Here is a 14,926-nt window from a genome sequence, read left to right as displayed (position 1 = left end):
AGGTTAAGTACGGACCTCTGGAACGAATTAAGTACTTAACCCGAGGTACCACTGTACTTCTGCCCACCTAGGGAGTCCCCTAAGTATGCAGAAACTACTATATATATATATTTGGCCCCGTTTCATTTCCGAACAGCATCACTAAAGTTTGGTATTAGAGAGAGAACAAGTGGGGACTTGCCACAAAACATTGCTTTTTCGGATTAGGTAGCTGTGACCCTCCAGATGTTGTCCTCAACATTGCATTGGCATAGACAATGAAGACTCTTGAGGCGCCTTGAAGACAAATGGATTTGTTCTGGAATGAATGTTCATAGATTACAGTCCACTTCATTAGATACATCTGCTGAAGTGGACTCTAGCCCATAAAAGCTTATGCCATAATTGCTGACTTGCCATTGGTTCGAGTCCTACCCTCCAGAGCAGGAGAAGCTGTTTGAAACTGTTAACCACAGTTTCCCAGTTGAAACGAAACTGCAAACGATATCTAGTGGAAGGCCTCTTGGTTGTTGGCTTCCGCTGTGAAGAGAGAATCAAAGGGACTGCATAAGCAATTGAAAGAGGAGCTTGGTTGGCAGAGCGTGAGGCTCTTAATCGCATGGGTCGTGGGTTTGAGCCCCATGTTGGGCAAAAGATTCTTGCATTGCAGGGAATTATACTAGATGACCCTTGTGGTTCCTTCCAACTCTACAATTCTATGCTTCTATGCTTCCGTGAAAGGCTTGTTCAAATCCTGACTTATAAAGCCAAAAGTAAATTTGAGATGTATTTTAAAATGTTAATTTATTTTATAATGTATTTTTTTTAATTGCTGATTTTATTTATATTTTTAAACATTTTTTAGGTCAGCTTGTCAGATTTTATGGGCAATTTTAATGTATCTTTAATATTTTATGTAATCTTCTTATAGGTTTTGTTGATGAATAAATCCTGTTAAATTAAATAAATCAATAAGAAGAGGATACAATTATCTGGACATTCCCAGTGGCATTCTTAGCTTCATGTAATGTTTGGCAATATTTCACCACAGTCACGGAACAGACTGACAATTCACCGGCCAATCCTCTTTGCACCCTATGGTAGCTTAGTAATTATTTTCATTTGTCCCATTGTCACAAGCCACACTTGTCTGCACAAAAGCCACATTCTGCGCACGCGAGGTGCAATTTGGCCCCACGCCCCATTTCATATCAATTAAAGATGCACTCCTTTATTATTCATATGTTTATTAATTAAATCCATGGATCATCTTTCCTCCCCCATAAGGATTTCCCAAGGTAGTTCACCGTTCAGATATAAAATACATGCAAGATTAAAACCGGCTCCGTGATGCAAGCGACAAAGGCAACAAAACACAAAATTAGCACCAGACAGCAGACGAGGTCAAAATCGTAATAATATTAGGCAGCCTTAAGACCAACCAGATGAAAACCCAACAATTGCTTTTAACCACCTTCAAATGTCCTGTGGGATGAAAGCTGCTTTTATAAAAACTGGGAGGGAGGCAACCTAATGTGTCTCCTAAGGGAAGGAGTTCACCATAATGGGTACCAGAACAAACAAATAAAGCCCAGAGCATTGCATTTCACTTTCACCAGCTTCTCTTGCTCTCATTCCAGGTGTAAGAGGTTGCCTGGTCTCACATCACCTTGGGAAGAGGCCAAGTGCTCATACTTGATTCAGACACTAACCATTAACCTGAGGGCAGCAACAAATGGCCAGGAGAATGGCGTTTGTGGTTTGTAGTAGGGCCATACCTTTGCAGTGTGTTCCGGTGCTGTGAATTAACAGCGCACTGTGCATAATGCAACCCCCATCCCGCTCCTCCCTGTCTTCCCTTTGTTTAGGGGGGGGGGAACAAAGGGGGAAAACCTCCCTGCTGCAGGCCTGTGTTAACAGCCCTGCCAGTGAGCGATATAAAACCCTCCTTTTCAATGTGCATTCATGATGATAGGTGCCCATGATGATATTGCGGCGGTTATATGCCATCTCTCTGTGATTACTGTTCGCACCTGCACATACGTGCCAACTCCCCGGGACCCTGGGGGCCCAAGCACCCACAAAATTCCCCACCAAGGGGCTGGGAGCCCACAAATTTCGGTCCATGCTGCAATGGCACCCACGGCTCCAGGCAGCCATGGTTGCGGGACACAGCTGGCACTCCTGCGCTTGCAGAAACTTTTTGAGTGGACGTAGTGCTTTGTTGCCTTTCAGTGCATGTCCTTTAAGCTCCTCCTGAAATCCTGCAAGTTTTCATACCACAAATGTTTGTTGCTGTTGTTTTGCATTTGTTGTGCCCCGCCAGTGAGGCAGTAACGTTGGGGAAGCATCACAGGGCAATTACTAAAGCAAAATGATGTGTGGATGATCCAGAATAAATCCACCACAAATGTGCTGTTACTGCATCAATGACATGTTGCAAGACACCCACCCGCCACACTGTAATCAGTCTAAGGTAAAGGTAAAGGTACCCCTGCCCGTACGGGCCAGTCGTGTCCGACTCTAGGGTTGCGTGCTCATCTCGCTCTAGAGGCTGTGAGCCGGCGCCGTCTGAAGACACTTCCGGGTCACGTGGCCAGCGTGATGAAGCTGCAGCTGGCGAGCCAGCACCAGCGCAGCGCATGGAAACGCCGTTACCTTCCCGCTATAAAGCGGTCCCTATTTATCTACTTGCACTTAAGAGTGCTTTCGAACTGCTAGGTGGGCAGGAGCTGGGACCGAACGACAGGAGCTCACCCCGCCGAGGGGATTCGAACCGCCGACCATACGATCGGCAAGTCCTAGGCACTGAGGTTTTACCCACAGCGCCACCCGCGTCGTACGTAATCAGTCTAGGAGGACCTAAATACCCACAGGGTAGAAATGAACTATGTGGGTGCTTTTATTTATCATAGAAATGCTTCCCGTCCCTTATCCTCTCCCCCTTCCTCATATTTTGTTTAATCCTAGCAAAGAAGGAAATTATATGGCTTGGGAACGGGAAGTGATAGACAAATTAGTGGAAGGTTTTAACCTCAGATGATTAACCTCTTTCCAGCCCTCTCCTCTTTGCTGTCCATCATCAGTTCCCAGCGGAGAGTCGCTAGCTAGACATCTTTGCATCATTATCTCCTGTGTCATTTTTCTGGGTGTTGAACATTCCTCTCCCGCCGACACCATGAGGTCGGCTGTCGTGAAAATTGGCGAGTGTTGCTAGAGCAGCCTCCGCCACTGGAGGACTAGCCTTAGCTGTGGTCCAAAACATCTCAAGGGCACCACCTTGGCAACGGCTGGTGGCCTCGCTTCTTCCTGTGTTTGGCTCTTGTTCTGCTCATAGCTGTCAACTTTTCCCTTTTCTTGCGAGGAATCCTATTCGGAATAAGGGAATTTCCCTTAAAAAAAGGGAAACGTTGACAGCTACGGTTCTGCTCTGTCTGCAAAGAGGTATTAACCACGTAATTCAGGCAGCTGATAATGGTTTTTCTTCCCCTCACAGCAAAGTCACATGGCCCCAGAGCCATGGACTGTCCTTCAGCCAATCAACGTAGTTTAGAGCTGTTACCAGGGTAGAGATAGGTTTGGCTCCGGAAAGTTCTGATGGGTTGTGAAATCCAACCTGAAAGCGAGAGGACAGCACTCATTCAGTGTTAATAAGATAGATGCACGCTGGTAAGCATTGGTTGGGCAGACCAAATCACCAGCTGTGTTTGGGGTCAATAGATCTTTAAACCGTGGGTGTATATATTCACACCTTGTCAGTAGCAGCATGGCAGCTCCCAGACCCTGGTGCCAGCACCTAGCAGCCTTGGTCAATGAATTGCCACAGCCCCAACCACCTGGCAGGCGCCCCCCCCCCATTTTCCTGACCCAGCACTCTGAGCAGCACCAGGCAGCCACCTCTAGCTACTTTTTCTATTATTGTTGTATCACACAATGCCCCTTGCATAACATTTCTCCAAGGCATTGTGGAAAACTGAAAAGGTGGCTGGGATGCAGGTGCCCAGTGCAAAGTTGAAGCATTGCCTCACCAGCCAGGTAAGCCTGCCATGCCTCACCGATGGAGGAAACTTTGGCTGGGGGCCACTGACATTTATTTATTTAGAAAGTGCCCCCTCATTGCTTTGCATTCCAAAGCATCTCAGAACCATGCGCCAAATAGGAATCAATACAGTGACATTAATATGAAACATTTCAAAAGCCATATTAAATTAACAGTATACTAAATACAGTGGTACCTCGGGTTACATACGGTTCAGGTTACAGACTCTGTTAACCCAGACATAGTGCTTCAGGTTAAGAACTTTGCTTCAGGATGAGAACAGAAATTGTGCTCCGGCTTTGCGGCAGCAGCGGAAGGCCCTATTAGCTAAAGTGGTGCTTCAGGTTAAGAACAGTTTCAGGTTAAGAACAGACCTCCGGAACGAATTAAGTACTTAACCCGAGGTACCACTGTACCTGTGTTCATGCGCCCATCCAAAATCCCAACCTGCTCACTTTGTACAGGAGAGGCAGCTGGCCAGACCCTCCCCAAATCATGCAGTTTAGGGACTCAGAAGAAATATTTCCTGTCCCACTTTCCACCTGGAGCAACACACAACCATCTCTCTCCTCGCCCCCGCCACACATATCTGAAGGAAGCAAATTATGTGGATGGGTGGGAGAAAGAATAAATTAATGTGGTTCATTTCCTTCCATGGTTTTTTTTTTCTTGGGGGGGGGGGGTTGCTTGGTTTGTTTTGCTTCCTTCAGATGTTATTTGCAACTGCTCAAGAGCAGACATACCAAAATGGCTTCCACACTGCTGCCTAGAGTTGCCATATTTCAAAAAGTAATTTTTTAAAAAAGAAACTCACCAATATTGTTGAGCTTTCTTTGGGAACAAACCCAAGATGTTTGGGAAACCTCCCCCAAAATAGTAATTTTAAGCCTTTGGAGCTGTTTCTGCTGCTTTTTCCATTGTGTTGCCATACATCCGGGTTTTCCCCTGACATTTTGCCGCTTCTGCAAAATCCCTCCGTGGGCACCACCACCAAATCTTTATTATGGTCGTAGATCAGCATAAGGAAGGAGGGGTACAATTATTTAAAATCTTTTTTTAAAAAAGTTCTAAAAACTAAAAGGAGTTAAAACAGAAAGTATATGCAAAAGTCTATAAGAATCCTAAAAGGAGTTAAAACAGAAAGTATATGTAAAAGTTTATAAGAATCCTAAAGAAGCTAAGTGAGTCTAGAAGAATGGCAAACGAAGATGATGGACTATGCAGAATTAGCAAAGCTGATGGGGGAAATCTGAAACCAGAGCGGCCAAACGTTCCAGAGAGATTGGAGTAAATTCATTCAATATATAGACAATTATTGTAAACATATAAAAACACTAGCAGGACTGCAATAAATCTTGCAACGTTTATTAGAAGAATTTTGTTACATTTGATTAAAGTTTTAAAATATATTGGAATAAATGTAGAATTGTGATGATATAAATGTGCAGAAATACGACGTAAGCATGTGAAAACCAGATGACAAGACGGAGGGAAGTCGAGTGGCTCTGCGGAGCTAAAAGTTATGTAAAAAGGAATAAGATGTTATGTGAATGTTAAAAATGGAAAATCTCTCTACCTCTATCTATCTATCTATCTATCTATCTATCTTATCTGTCATCATCTATCTATATAAAAGAAGCTAAGTGAGTCTAAAAGAAGGGTTAGGAACATTAGACAAGAGTGAAAGTTCACAAAAAGTTAATATATATATAAGACTGTAGCTATCAGCCTACAGAGCACTCCAATACGAGTGCTCATTGTATCTAGTTTGTGGCACAGGTCATCATCCGACGGATTTTGAGCACTGCTATGCAGAATCTGGCAACGTTGCATGTTGTAGCAGGGTTGGTATCTGAAAGCAGCAGGGAGGTATAGAATTGTCCTGTGTGCCCTGGGTACATACACAGTAATAATAATAATAATAAATTTTTATTTATATCCCACCCTCCCCAGCCTAAGCCTGGCTCAGAGCGGCTAACAACGGTAAAAATAACACAGTTTACGTAAAATCATAATTAATTGAAATACATTCTACATTCATGGTAAGATGAGGCCAGTTCGAATGTCTCTCTAATAAAGACATTGGAGAAGCACATGCTCTGTTGCTTCTATTTGTCCAGAGTCACAGGGGCATTGTGACTCCATCGTGACCCTGGCACCATTTTTACACCCGAAAGCCAGGGCGTATCGGGAATTTTCCTGACATACGGCAGGCCTACTGCTACCAAAATGGTGCCACCTATGCACCGAAGGGGAGGTATCAGCAGGCTTGGTGGGGGAACCCCCCATTTCATAGAATAGAATCACAGAATTGTAGGACAGCTTCCCAAGGGTCATCTAGTCCAACCCCCTGCAATGCAGTGGTCTCCCATCCAATTAGAAACCACACCAGACCCTGCTTAGCTTTGCAAATATGGTAGCAGTTTTCTTGATTCACCACTACGCTCCACATAACCCCAGAGCATCCCAGTGAGGGACTGAGTGTGCTCAGTGGGCACAGAATGCTGACTGAGTGTTGGGAGGGATGGAAGAAAAAATTGGTGGTGAGGGGGAATAGAATGGGGCGGGGGGGGGAGCGTGGCTGGCTGGCACTCTCAGCATGAGCATTCCAGGCTGCAATGTTTTGTAGCAAGTCCCCCTTCTGCAAATCTATTCTACAGGTGACTTGACAGCCATTCTATCCCCTCTCCTCTGATTATTGAGTTATCAATTTCTCCACTAAATTCCGGTTTCCAGGAACCTTTGAGGGAAAGCCAGTTAAATGTGTTGGAGACCAGTGTAAGTTTGTAAGATCAATTTGCCCTGAAGTGAGAGCGAGAACCCTAAAGTGGGATCTGAATGACCCTGCATCTGTAGAAATATATTGGAGAGATAGAGCACTGGATTTTTAAATTTTCATTTCTGGGGACATTTTTTTTAAAGGTTTTTTTTGCTAGGTTCTAAGAGAAACGTTTCACCAAGAACAGCAAGGCTGTGTGTGTGTATGTGAATGTGAATGTGGTATGATTTCCAGACACTCACTGTAATTTCCCCCGTCTCCAAATGTGGATTTAAACCACCCCTTTGTCAACATAATTTGTGGTTAAAGAAACATGGGGTGACGCTCTTCCCCTGCGTGTTAACTCGTTTCATGTGACTGAGTGGATGTAATTTTTGCAAGAAGAGAACCACACGGGGTGGCGATTATTCTGGATTAATTCATGTGGGCTAAGAGTGTGATCTTGAGTGCCCAAATTAACTCAAATTATTTTGTTACCTTCGCTGAAAGATCTTACAAACTTAGAAAAAATGCATCATAATACAAGCCAGTTAAATACAAATTCAACAGATATCAAATATGAATTAATTTTTGGATGTTGGTTAAAGAGTGAGCTGGTATTCTTTAACTGCTTGGGTGGAGGATAAGACATTTTGTGACATCAGGTGGCCAGATACATAGTCAGTACGTTGTGCATCTGACAGACTAGACTTTTGCCTTCAGAAACTCAAGCTGCAATAGATGTATCGGTTTCTTAGCTTTCGCAGCCAGAACTCTTTGTTATATTTGCTAAAACAGACTAAAACAGCTGCTCTTCTGGCAGGTGACCAGAGAATGAAGGGGAAAGTGGGTGCGACAAATGGGGAGGAGGGGGGGTAGAAAGGATGACTGGGGAGAAGAGCAGTGAAGGAGGACGATGGTGGGGCGTGAGAGATCATCTGGGAATAAGGAGGTGGCTCAAGGGGCAATAGGCCTGACCTCTGTGCCACTCCTGTATGGGGGTGGGGGGAATAGGAGGGTAGGGCAGTATACCTGAAGGAGCGTCTCCATCTCCATCATTCAGCCCAGACACTGAGGTCCAGCTCTGTATTGGGAAGTTTGCAACGTTTGGTGTTTTATTGTGCTTTTAATATCCTTTTGGGAGCTGCCCAAAGTGGCTGGGGAAACCCAGCCAGATGGGCGGGGTATAAATAATAATAATTATAATATTATTACAGTGGTATCTCGGGTTAAGAACTTTATTCGTTCTGGAGGTCCATTCTTAACCCAAAACTGTTCTTAACCTGAGGTACCACTTTAGCTAATGGGGCCTCCCGCTGCCGCCGCGCGATTTGTGTTCTCATCCGGAAGCAAAGTTCTTAACCCGAGGTACTGTTTTTGGGTTAGCGGAGTCTGTAACCTGAAGCATCTGTAACCTGAAGGTACCACTGTATTTGAAGTGAATGTGGACATCACTACTGGTAGGGCAGGTGAGGTTCAGAGGTGTACCAAGGATCCTTTGAGCCCTTAGCCAGGAGAGCAGGTGGGCGGGCTCCTGGTCACTCAAGACAGAGTGGAGAGGCGAGATTTTTGTGCCCCACCCTGGGCTTGCACCCTTGCCAAGGGCCAACCTATCCAAGCCCCAGGTACGCCCCTGATTGAGGTGCATCCCTGTGGAAGGGGCAGGTTTTTGGTTGGCAGGCAGAATGGGAGGTGCACATAGCAATGTACATATGTGCATAGAAGAGATGTAAAATATGAAGGCCCAGAAGTTACCTGGGTGGTTTTAAGGCAGGAAGCTGGAGGAGAGGGTCGATGGGCCCTAGCTCAATCCCTCTGCCAAGTAAGCACCCGGCAATTCTGAAACCTGCATCCAGAATATTATCGCACATGCAAATTGCTTTCTGCAGGGTTTTTCCCGTCTGGGATATTCGTGGGGTTGGGGAGAGAGGGAGATAAGGATGCCCATTTTCGGAAGGAGTGCGGGGTGGGTGGTGGCGGTTGTAGGGCTTGCAGATTTTTTACGGATGGAGGGGGTGGGCGAGGAGAAAGAAGAACTGGAGAAGGGGCAGGAAGGAAAGGATAGAGGTGGCGAGTGGGGGGTGGGGTGGGGAGGGATGAAAAGCTGAAGCGAGTCATACAAGGGGGAGAGGAAGGAGGGAAGGCGGAAGGAGAATTGGAGGAGAGAAAGGGAGGCGGCGGAAAGGCTTGGGGGAAGAAGGGTAGAGAAGCCCACCCTCCCTTCATCCCCATCTCCCCTCCCCTGGCCGCGCTGCCGCTGGGAGGATGCGCCGTGCTTCCGCCTCTGCCCCCCTCCCTCCCTTCTTCCTTCCCTCCCCGCCTCCATCCATCCATCCATCCGCGGCAGCTCCTGCATGCCGAGTCCCTTCCCCTTTCTCTCGGCTCCGCTCGTCGAGGGGGCGAAGGCGGATTCCTCCCCCCGCCCGCCTCCCCCTTTGCACTGCCGCGGCGAAAGAGACGGAGCGGGGGGGTGGCGGTGGAGAGCGCGCGACAGCCGTGGCGAAGGAGGAAAGGCGAAGGGAGGAGATGGTGAGCGGTTGCCATGGGGATGCGGCGCGGGTGGAAGAGGCGGGGGGGGGGAGAGAAGAGAGAGTTGGGTACCAGGGATGCAGGAATGGATGGACCAGGGATGGAGAGGATGCAGCAGAACCAGCGAGGCTCGCTTCTCGGCTCACCTCCTTCTTCGCCCCTTGCCTCCTCCATCGCCATCCAAGCATTGCACACACACACACACACACACACACACACACCCCACGGTTCAGGGTATATTACTTGCTTCTTCCTCATGCATCCCTTCCCCAGCGTACCCCCTTGAACTCCCAACCCTACACTGGTGGATATCTGCAGCTCCCCCTCCCCTCCCCTCCAACCCTTTCACGTCCCACCTTATTATGCCCTCTCCCCAGCCTCTTCTGTCGTCGGCCAAGCCCCTCTTCCCTCCACACACATTGGGCCTAGTTGCCTCTCAGTCCCCTCTGCTTCCTTCACCCTGCTTCCTCCAAATCCTTAAAGTCCTCCTCCGCCTCCTGCCCTCTTTTGCATCTCACCAACCCGCTCCTAGGAAACATTTCCATCAGTGAAATTCAGTGGTTCAGTTGGGTTGCTATTCTGGTCCTGGCAGAATGGAGACCTATGGGCTTTAAAAGGAATCCTGCCTCTCCCTGCCTGCCCCCCACTCGATTTCCCATCCCACTGACTTGTGACACAGGATGGAGGGGAAGGCATTGTGAATATGGCTTGGCTTGCTTACTAGAGTGATATATTGCATGCATCGAAATGATCAGATGGCGTGGCAAACTGAGCACTAAGAAAATGTAGTGTGGCATGAGTTACCTTGATGAGATGTATAGCCCAGTGGCACAATGGGCCAGTGTATCTTGCTGTTAACCAGAAGTTTGGTGGTTCGAGCCCACCCAGGGATTCCTGCATTGTGGGGGATTGGACTAGATGCCTCTTGAGGTCCCTTCCAACTCTGCAATTCCATGATTCTGTGTCTCCTGCTCCCCATCCTCTGCAGTGCAAACCCTTTCTGTTTGTCCATTGTGGTCTGGTTTTGCCTGGGGAATGGATGGTTCTGTTGCCTGGTGGGTGGAAGTTGCTCTAAGTGGCCTTTGGGCCTCTCCTGACTCTATGGGGAGCCAGTGGTGTAGTGGCTAGAGCGCCGGCCTAGTGCCTGGGAGTCCTGAGTTCGAATCCCTCCTTGGCCATGAAACTTGCTGTGTGAAAATAGAGTGGGGAATTGTGCCTTCTGATTCTACAATTCTATGATTAGTAGCAACAGTAACAAGGGATATGAGGGACTAGCCCAATTTCCCTGTCCATCTCCCCAGACCATCTTTGCAGCACACCCCCCAGTTCTCCCTCTTTCCCAGTCTCTGATCTCAGCCTTGTAAATAAGCACTCGCCTGGTCTCTGTAGAGGACAAGGACTTGCATGCAGGCGAGTCAGCAAGCAAGCAGACTGGTGGAGGAGGGGCAGATTGCTGTGTCCCACCTCGGCCTGGAAGCCAAAAGCCAGCTTCAAGAGAAGAGAATCTGCACCCACCATAGAAACACATCAGGCTGCTGTAATAAGGATGGCGCTCTCTGCCCTTCTTCTGCCAGCCTGCAGCAGACTGGTGACTGACACAGGGCAAGTAACTTTTACAAAGCTATTCGCCTGGATAGCTCAGCTGGTTAGAGTGTTGTGCTGATAACGCCAAGGCTGCAGGTTCGATCCCCATCTGGGACATCTGCATAGTCCTGCATTTCAGGGGGTTGGATTAGATGATTCTCAGAGTCTCTTCCAACTCTGATTCTATGATACTCTCAGCTTATTCTGCCTTTGGGGCCCTTTGCCATGCCTTCAGTTTTTGACCTCTCTTGTATACACACACTGTGCTGGGCCCAGGGGTAACCCATGAAACGCAGTCCAGGACCGGACCAGAATCCGGAGGTTCCGCTAGGAGTCAGTCCAACAGGGCCAAGACAGGACACAAGGCAGGAAACCAGGCAAGGACAGGTACAGGATCTCAGGCAGGATCTAGCATACACCATGCTCCCGCAACCTGGGGTGGGGTCCAACAGCCTTTTATCTTTGCTGGGGTAATGGCCGGTCCTGATCCCCTGGCGACTCACCTCCCTGTTTCGCCCGAAGGCGAGCACTCCTCCTGCGAGTACTCAGGTCTCTCCTTCTCTCAGACCTTAGTCTCTACAGCTTGGGAGACGTCGGTGGGTTACTAGACCCAGGGGCCACCTCAGCCTCCCCTGACCCAACCAGTAGTGAATCAGCTGTAAGTGGTGGCCCAGCTGTAAGGCAACGAGGTAATTCCTGCATCTGGAGCCAGGGCAGGCTCAGGCCCCTGACTCGGCCCAGCTGGTGTTTGTTGCAGGGGAACCTGTGCAGACTGGGACTCTTCAGGATCAGGCCCCAGACTTGGTTCAGATGATGCCTGAGGCAAATGATGCAAACTGAGACTCCTCTGGTTCCGAGTTCCAGGCCATCACACACACACACACATCTTCAACATTGGGTCCCATACCTGTCTTTGAAGTGTAATCCAGTAGAGAAGTTCCTGGGCTCAGACTCCAGCTACAAAAGGTCACGTGCTGGGGAACAGTTCAGCTGGAGAGTTCTGCTGCCAGCCAGAGTGGATAACACTAGCTCAGGTGGACAAATAGTCGGAACTTCCTATGTTGAAAAGAGCTGGAGGAAACTCCTCTGTGGTCACCCTTGGATGGAGGTATCAGTGGTCAAGGAATGGAACTCAGGTTACAACACCCAGTCCTTGATAAAGCGACAAGGGGTGTATTCGGGCATGAACGCCAGGCCAGAGTAACTCCTGAGCTGGAGCAGAACTGGTTTATTTATCAGACATATTTCCTGCGCAGAGTGGTGGAACAAGAGGCTACCCGGTCGTATCCTGTCTGGACTGTGACCTGCTTTACCATAGCAATGTGTGAGCATGATGCGCTCTGTCCTAGACCCCATTCCCTGGGATTGTCCTCCTCAACAACCATTTGAATTTGCAGCTGTGACCGTAGTTCACAGGCGAGGGATGAAGTTTGTAAAATAAGTCTCCACGTGGAAAAAAGAGCATAGAGATAAGTGCCCTCAGCCCTACCTCTCATAATAATACTAGAATTTGGGGTCATAGAATTATAGGAATATGCAGATGTCCCAAACGGGGATCAAAGCTGCTCCACGCTCTAACCAACTGAGCCATCCAGGGGTCATCCAACGAAATTGATTGGCAGGAGATGCAGAGAGCAGACAAAAGGAAGCGCTTCTTCACACAACTCGTAATTGATTTATAGAATTGGTTGCCAGAAGATGTAGCGATAGCCGCTAGCTTAGATGGATTTTAAATACAATAAGGCAAGTTACCGGGAGGGTCAGGCTACTAGTCGCGTTGGCTGTTTGAAATATGTAGGTCAAGAGATGGGGAACCTGTGGCCCCTGCAGATGTTGTTGAGCTCCAGCTCCCATCAGCCCTAGCCAGCATGACCAATGGTCAAAGCTCCCAAAGTATGAACAACATATTAAAACAAGAATAGGCGATAAAATGCAACAGTAAACAAAACGATGAATGTCAGCAACCCAGGACGGCTAACAGAAAGACTCCACAAGCTGGAAGATTAGATGCACCTACCAACCCTCCACCCCCCACACTTAGGGGCTGGGAAATTGAACAATGAGCATTATTTTTTTTTTAAAAAAGCTTACATAACTTTGAAGAGTTAAGGTGCTTTCACCACCCACTCATTCTAATTATTTAAGGGTTCAGGGGGAGCAAGTAATCCATGTAAATCATTCCCCCCCCTGAAAAATAGGAATACTTAAAATGTTTTAATTGTGGATGCTTTTAATGACTTGATGGAATTGTTTTATTGTGTGTTTTAATTATGTATGGATTTTATAATTGATTTCAAACTTTTGAACTGCTTAGAAGCTCTTTCAGCATGTTAGCAGTATATAGAAAAGTATATAGCGGCTGCAAAATAAAGGGACTCCCAACACCTTACTCCATGCTTTCCGGGAAAGTAGAGTCCTGCAAAAGCTCGCCTCGAAAGAATGGAGCCCAGTCATAACCCAAAAGGATGATAAATCTGTTTCCCTGCAGATGGTGTTGGGCTATGGCTCTTATCATCTCTCCCCATTGGACTTGCCGGCTGGGGTTGATGGATGCTGCGTTCCGTCAACATTTGTAGGGCCACAAGTTCCTTATCAATGTAGCAGGAAGAGCCAAAGAGGTCTTCAAGGAAGATCCCAAGAGGTCTTGCATTCTGATGCCCTCAGGGGTGAAAAGTCGCTTCTCAGGTACCCAGCTAGAAACACAGTGCTAGAAACTCAGGTATATAAGCTAGGCGCCAAATGGCTCCTTAAACCAAGGCTACAGCTGCCAAAATGGAATGTCTAGTTGCCATTTTGGGGCAAGACAGCTCTAAAGTCCTGTTTTTCAAATGATGGACTGACTGCTACTGGATTGTCAGTTAAAGATCTGGCTAGTTTAGACGACAACCCTGAGCTAGGTTAAGAACTCTGAGAAGTTAAAGAAGAAAAGTCACTTGACCCAGGGGCAATCCACATATATATTGGCCTATTCCTATCTCTTTTTCTTAATGGTGACACAGACCACTCATTATGTAGGGCTATTCTTCACAGCTGTGAGCCTGGCAGTGGGGTGGGGTAAGTGAAGACAAGCAACAAGAATTAGCTGTAACGTTGTTCACTGCTCCTGCTCAGGCTGCACAGAAAAAGCATGTTGGCTCTTGAGATTCATTCTGATTGTGCAGATAAAATATAACTGATGGAATTCTATAGGATGGGGTATTGGCGTGTGAAAACAGTACAGATCTGATGATCCCCAGGCATGCATCTCCAGATGATGGAGATGTTGGGCACCATCTTGGCGCCCAGGCATCTTCACTTGGTCGCAAGTGGCTGATAGCCAGGTGCAAAATGTGCCTGGCACCTGGCTGCTTTTGAACACTGCTGCTACACCTTTGGTTGAGAGCTACAGCCTGAGACGGCCAAAGGATGATGGGAGTTGTAGTTTGGCAACACCTGGAGGGCCACACATTCCCCATCCCTCTTCTAAGGTCAATAATAGCTCTCAATACTACAGTGCGGGGGGAAAGTATTTGATCCCTTGCTAAATCTGCCCGTTTGCCCTCTGACGAAGAAATGACCAGTCCATAATTTTAATGGTAGGTTTACTGTAGCTGTGAGAGACAGAATAACAACAGGAAAACCCCCAGAAACCCAGAAGACAAAAGTCAGAGATTGATGTGCATTATAATGAGCGAAATAAGTATTTGATCCCTTTGCAAAAGATGACTTAGTACTTGGTGGCAAAACCCTTGTTGGCAATTAGAGCGGTCAGACTTTCTTGTAGGTGGCCACCAGGATTGCACACATCTCGGGAGGTATTTTGTCCCACTCCTCTTTGCAGATCCTCTCCAAGTCAGTAAGATTTCGAGGCTGATGTGTAGCTACTCGAACCTTCAGCTCCCTCCACAGATTTTTCGATGGGATTAAGGTCTGGAGACTGGCTAGGCCACTCCAGGACCTTAATGTGCTTCTTCTTGAACCACTCCATGGTTGCCTTGGCCGTGTGTTTCTTCGTCAGAGGGCAAACGGGCAAATTTAGCAGGGATCAAATACTTTCC

General features: G+C 47.5%; 1 protein-coding gene across 3 annotated transcripts in view; it reads left to right on the top strand.

Annotated features, from left to right (window-relative positions):
* The window catches only part of LRRC4B (leucine rich repeat containing 4B), a 143,015-nt gene that overhangs the window by 67,322 nt on the left and 60,767 nt on the right, over positions 1-14,926 (top strand). The window contains exon 1 of one of the 3 annotated variants that reach the window (XM_053361313.1): positions 9,075-9,305. The exons of the other annotated variants lie outside the window; for them this stretch is intronic. The gene's annotated coding sequence lies outside the window, so the exon portion shown is untranslated. Of the gene's footprint in view, positions 1-9,074; positions 9,306-14,926 lie in introns of those variants that run through there. 3 annotated transcript variants of the gene reach the window in all.

This window comes from Podarcis raffonei, chromosome 13 (assembly GCF_027172205.1).
Source record: "Podarcis raffonei isolate rPodRaf1 chromosome 13, rPodRaf1.pri, whole genome shotgun sequence".
Taxonomy (NCBI): domain Eukaryota; kingdom Metazoa; phylum Chordata; class Lepidosauria; order Squamata; family Lacertidae; genus Podarcis; species Podarcis raffonei.
This window is presented reverse-complemented; position numbering and strand designations above follow the sequence as displayed.